We start from the raw sequence: 6417 nt of genomic DNA, 5'->3' as shown, positions 1-6417 counted from the left end.
TTTTTCCCCCTCTCACCTTGTTGATCTTCTGTGACCAGAGAGATAGAAAACATTATTTTTCAAAGAATTAAAATCGATCACATGAACACACAGACCATTTCTGAAATGTTTCCCGGTGGCCCCCGGTGCCTGGAGAGCCGTCCCTCGGAAATGAAGAGACGCGAGTGGGGAATAAAGAAGCACAGCGTTTATTACGTTTCACCAGAGGGGTATGGGCAATTTGGTCTCCCAGGGACCACATCAGACCTTTTTATCTCTCGCACTTACCAGCTTTCTGAAACTCCACTAATGGAGGAATCTGGGGATCTTTAAAATGGAACCCACTTTCTGATGGGCCACTGAGAAAAAATAGGCCCTCTGTGCCCCCACAGCAGCACTTTGGGTGCCTTAGGGGCTGGGCATTCTGTTGTGGGTTTCATAAGCTTCCTGATGAAGTAGATTCCAGCTATAGGCAAAGGGCTTCTAGCCATTTCTCATCCAGTAAAAACAGCCAGTTTTTCACTGGGCATTTAGATGTTCCAAGAAAAACTTTAGAAGCCTTACATGGCAATTTGAACTCAACCCGTTCTTACTTGAATACATTACAGCAAAAGGGAAGTGAGGCCAGGCAGTTGGTGGCCCCAACACCCCTGTTCTCACCATTCACAGGTGGGGAGGGGACCAAGGTCCGGAGAATTTGCCCTTCTTCTGTGGCAGAAAGAACCTGCCAGACTACTTTATCCTAAAAACACCGGAGCCCTTGTGATGTTGCATGATCAGTTCATACTCTGGACTTAATGCTGGTTAGAAAGGGTGTGCCCCTTCCTTCCAGATGCTTTAGAACTAAAGGGATGGAGGAGAATTTTGAGAGGGCGAGAGAGGGAAAGATAGTATATTGGCAAACAGTAAAGCATGAAATGATTTGGACAAATTTTGAATATATAAATTCACCTTGTTGGAGAGTGGCCACGAGAGCGGAGAAAGGAGCTGACCATGGACCTCGGACAGTGGGATTATGGGGCCAGGTGTGGACAGTGGGATTATGGGGCCAGGTGCGGACAGTGGGATCATGGGGCCAGGTGTGGACAGTGGGATCATGGGGCCAGGTGTGGACAGTGGGATCATGGGGCCAGGTGTGGACAGTGGGATCATGGGGCCAGGTGTGGACAGTGGGATTATGGGGCCAGGTGCGGACAGTGGGATTATGGGGCCAGGTGTCTTGTTATCTGATTGTGATCACACAGCAGGGCTGGTGGTGTTATCTCCATTTTACAGATAAGAAAACAGAGGCTCAAAGAGGTGAGGCTGTTTATTTGATCACATCCGTGGCAGAAACAGGATCTGATCCCAGGTCTGGCAGACAGTCTGATCTGGGATTTATATTACAAACAGTTCGGCAAACCTAAAGATTTGAAGGTCTAAACTCACAGAACGGAAAACTTTCAAATTCCCCCAGTCGTTTTCCAAAAGAGAATTTGGACAGAATGTTCCTACTTGCGCCTGGCTTTCTGCTTCGCTCACTGCCCCCTCTCCCCGCTGCTCCAGGTGGCACACTCCCTCACTCAGTGATGGCTGCCCAGCCACAGAGAGAGCTTTGTTTCCAGAAAGGCCATGCCTGGCCTGTGTGTGAGGATGTGTGTATGCATGTGTTCATGTGCATGTGTGAATGTGTGTACGTGTCTGTAATATATGTTTGTGCACACAGGGATATGCGTATGTATGCGTGCTAAGTGTGCTGAGTATATGTGGATATATGTGTGTGTGTCTGGTGTATAGGGTAACCTTTGGGATTGTGTGTGTTTCTCCATACGGCGTGCCCGTGTGTGAATTGTATGTGTGAATATGTGCCTGGGAGGGTGTCTGCATGCACACACCCAGCTCTCACCGTGGGAGGTTAGGTCTGTGCCTTCAGCCGTGTCACTCTGCAGGACACAGGCGGCTGGTGGAGGGACCTGCCAGTGGGGAGGGCGTTGGACTGTGTGGCCCAGCATCTCTGAAGGTTTGCTGGCTGTTCCAGGGGCGTCCTGCCTCTTCATGCCTGAGCTTCCCTCCCCAGAGTCCCAGGAAAGAGCATCACCACACACTTGCGTGCAGATAAGATAAAAATTTTCATTTGAAATGAAATGATGCCTTATATCAGGAACTGCGTTTATAGATGAAATTCTGTCTTAGTGACTCCTGGGGTCTGCTTCTATTCCGGCTTGTACGGTGGGTTTGGGGACAGTAAAAACTGCAGGGAATAAGCTGACTTTCCTGGGGGTTGGGGAAGCCTCTTGCTCCTTAGAAATGTTGGCTACAACTTTACTTTGATCGGAGACCTCTATAACCGCCGTCCTGCTCATTCTCTCTGAACTGAAAAAAAAAAAATATCATAATTTATTGCAAGTTTTTGTAAAGGCTAGTGTTGTTGTCCTTTGAAATTTTTCTAGGTAGCTTGCATTTCACAGCAATCTAAAGAATTACGTGGAGCGCTGTCACCTGAAGTGTGGGCTCTGAGTTCACAGGGCTGCACCCCCTCATGCACAGGGAGGAATCTGAACTTGACAGATGCCTTCAACAAGCTGGCTACTGGGGTGGAGGGGATCCGCCCCACAGGGGCGCCTTTTCCAGGCCTCCCCAGGGCACTGGGTGGTCCCATACACACCTGCATACTCTGTCCGAAGGCCCCAAATCTGTGCTTCAAACACTTCCCTGTTTCCCTTTCCCCAGTTGTTAGGGAGCGTGGTTGCTAAGGAGATGTTCAGTGTTCCCACTTGCCCCATCACTGTGCAGCGAGCAGCGTGGAGGCTCTTTGCCTCCTTCTCTCCATAAAATGATGGGGTAGAGCCAGGCAGGCGAGGTGGTGCCGCAGACTCCAGCTCTCAGGTCAGCTTAGCCCGCCCTACGCAGGCTTGGTTCAAATCCTGGCTCCCCCAGTGCGGGACCTTGGGCACTTGGCTTACCCTCTCTCAGGCTCCGTTTCCTCACCTGTAAAATGGGGATAATGATACCTTCCTCCCCTGTTGTGTGGATTATTGAGGTAATTAATATGCATTCAGGACCCGGCACAGCTCATAACAGGCTCTCGACGCCTGGTTTTACTATTATTATTGTATATTATGGATTTCTTAAAGCATTTCTACATTATCTTTGTTTTTTAAAAATTCTCTTAAAATCTACAGTGGGGAAGGTTTTATTTTTTTCATTTAAAAAAGCACCCTTAGTATGTCCCTTACATTTTTTTTTTAATATATTTTATTGATTTTTTACAGAGAGGAAGGGAGAGAGATTGAGAGTTAGAAACATCGATCAGCCGATCAGCCGCCTCCTGCACATCTCCTACTGGGGATGTACCCGCAACCCAGGTACACGCCCTTGACCGGAATCGAACCTGGGACCTTTCAGTCCGCAGGCCGACGCTCTATCCACTGAGCCAAACCGGTTTCGGCCCTTACATTTTTTTTTGCCAAGCCCCGAGGACCCCAGTTTGGTCCCAAGACCTGCCTCCCTCCGAGAACCCCAAGTTTGGGCAGCCCAGCCCCTCCCGGCGGGATGCCTCTCTGTAAGCTGGCGGCTGCAATGGCTGGTCTGCTCTTAGTGTTGTTCCTAAACGTGCTGTTGTCTGGGCTTGCAAGCCTCTAAAACTCCTGGCCCGCCCTCCCTGCATACATTAGCCTTAATGTATTCTCTCTTGAATACTCATCATATTAAGGGTCCCGCTAGATACCTTGGTCGAAATAAATTTTATGGGCATACATCCTCGCCCTCATCCCCGTGCATTTGCAGCCGGGAGGAGAAATATAGCCGCATCTTTCCTCCCAGGCAAGGCCAAACAACAATTAGGTGGGAATCGGCGGCCTCTGGCCCCAGACCCAGGAGGTGCGGGGAGGGAGCAGGCGCCCGCCCCCTTCACCCCCCCCCAGGGCTCGCTCAGCACCCGGAGGGCGGTTCTCTGTCTGGTTCTCCAAGGGTGAATTTGCCTCCGATGGCCCAATCCCTGGCTCCCCAGATCCAGCAGCAGGCAGTGTGCCCCGGGGTGACTGCCAGGCACAGGGGCTGGTGCTCACAGGTTCCTGTGCTCTGTACCCGTTTGTCCCCAAACCACTTCCCTGAGCCCTGAGGGCTTCTTGGTTAGAATTTCCCTCCCCTCTCCTGCAAAATGAGGCCAGAGCCATCTCCCTGACACTCCCTTCCTCAAGCCCCAGGCCCAGCAGCTGCAGGAGAGACCCCGCCCTCTGGCCCAAACCTTTCAGATGCTCTTCGCCTGGGATGTCTGTCGTGTGTCCGTCCCCCCCCCTCCCCCCCCCTGGACTTGCTGCACCACAGAAGCTGCTGGTTATGCACCTGTCACTCCTCATAGTCTCACCTGTGTGTATCCAAATCTCTCCGCTCCCAAGGCCTCGCCAGGCCACAGCCTCCCTGGCCACCCTGGGGATCCTGATCATTCCTGGAGAGAGGCAGGGGTGTGGTTGAGTGAGCAGCCCCCCAGCCTTGCAGAGCTGCTGTGTGATGCCTCCAGGTGAGGGTCATGACCTCCAAGCAGGGGTCCCTGGGAAGATTCAATGAGATCAAGCCAGCGGATGTGGTTTCTAACGTTCCTTTCCCCTTGGCCCCAGCGGCACCACATCTAACACCCGATTACTGCAGTTATCTCCTAATGATAGCAAGCCCTTACTGAGCACCAGCTGTATACACCGTGATTTGTTTAGTCTTCACAACAATCCTATGAGGTACTCCCCTCCGTCATCATCACACCCTACCCCCCGCCCCCACTGCTTTACAGGCCAGAAAATGGAGGCAAAGTAATTTGTTGAAGGCTATAAAGCAGGGCCAGGATTCGAACGCAGGCGGTCCAGCTCCAGAATCCGTGGTCTTACCCTGCGTGCTCTCTATCCCCTGTTCTCCGATGGAGATTCCTGTAGTCATCATGTGCTTAGCACTTTGCTGGGCACATCGGAACTCCTTGGTGAGCAATTGTTGGTTGGACACTTTCTTTGTCACAGAGGAAACCTTTTGAGACAGAAGAAAATCCCCATACAACCTGGGACCGGTAGCAAGTGTCCAGTTTTCACATACTTCACCAAGTGTGACTCCTGGTAGTTTTCATGGTGTACTTGGTCTGAGAATGGGGTCAACGGGCAAGGAAGGCATCGAAGGGGTCTGACTTTCAGGCAAATGTTGGTGGCTGCCAAAGCCTTGAAGGGAACAGGCTGGGGTCGGGGTTTAATGGGGTCCAAGACTGACACGTGTGTACAGGGCTAGTGATGGCAATTTAGTGACTGTCCCACCGCCTGGGTATAAGTTTTAGATACAAATGACTTTCTACTTGAGAAAGCGTTCTCCTTCCATAGTTTAGATGTTTTCAATTTTCTCCCAGTGCATTGAGGCTAATTCCCATATGTTAACACTTTAAAATTATGTCACAACCAACAAACATGATATGAATTGAGAAACCCGTGTGATTCCTGAGAGATTTGGTTTTATGACGTTTGTTGACGTTTGGGGATGCGCAGGAGAAACTAGAGGAGAAGTGTTTCAAGGTGAGCTTCTGAGAGAGGATTTGATCAATTGTTTATCCTGCGATTAACATCTGCGGTGGCGTCCCGTGTGCCAGGCACCGTGCTAGGCAGCGAGTTTACAAGGAGGAGAAACGCTGGTGCTGCCCCTTGAGAATCCCACCTTCTAATGGGAAAGACTCTGTGTAAACAAATAATTAGCAAAGGTCCTATTTACAATAGAGGTGAGAGATGCCAGCCAAACGCTTGCACTTTTATGTGTTTTTGTTGTTGTTAATTTATTGCCTTCCCTTTGGGGTTGTGGGGAGGGAGGGTCTATTTACTCATCCACCCATGGAAGCCTGACCATCTTGTCTATTTTGAAACTGCTTCATTGACTCAAAATCCCTTGGTAAAGGTGAAACGGAAGGAAAACAGACCTTGGATAGAAAGCCACCAGGGGCGGGAAGAACAGTGGTTGGGCAGTGGTTGGGGTTGAGTTGCAGACAACAGAACCCACTTTCACTATTTAAGTGGAAGGTGGTCAGTTACCTGGTATTAGGTCGCTTGCAATTCAATGGAGCCATGTGTGGGCCAGGCTTCCGGGAGTAACTCCCAGCCCCTGGAATTTCCCTGCCTCTGCCATGACTGAGCAGGACATCACAGCCGCCGACCCCAGAGCCTCTGCATGCTCCACACCCGCACCAGGGCAGCCTGCCCGAAGGCTGTGCCTCCATTTAACTTAGTTCTCAATTCAGGCCCCCCCCCCCTTTTTTTGGGTTAATCCTCACCCAAGGATATTTTTCCGTTGCATTTTAGAAAGAGCGGAAGGGAGGGAGAGAGACAGAGACATCGATCGGTTGTTCTCCTTTGTGCCTTGAACGGAATTGAACCCGGGACCCTTCAGTCCATGGGCCGATGCTCTATCCACTGAGCCAAACCGGCGAGGGCCAGGTCCCTTTTA

This window comes from Myotis myotis, unplaced genomic scaffold (assembly GCF_014108235.1).
Source record: "Myotis myotis isolate mMyoMyo1 unplaced genomic scaffold, mMyoMyo1.p scaffold_m19_p_18, whole genome shotgun sequence".
NCBI lineage: Eukaryota > Metazoa > Chordata > Mammalia > Chiroptera > Vespertilionidae > Myotis > Myotis myotis.
This window is presented reverse-complemented; position numbering follows the sequence as displayed.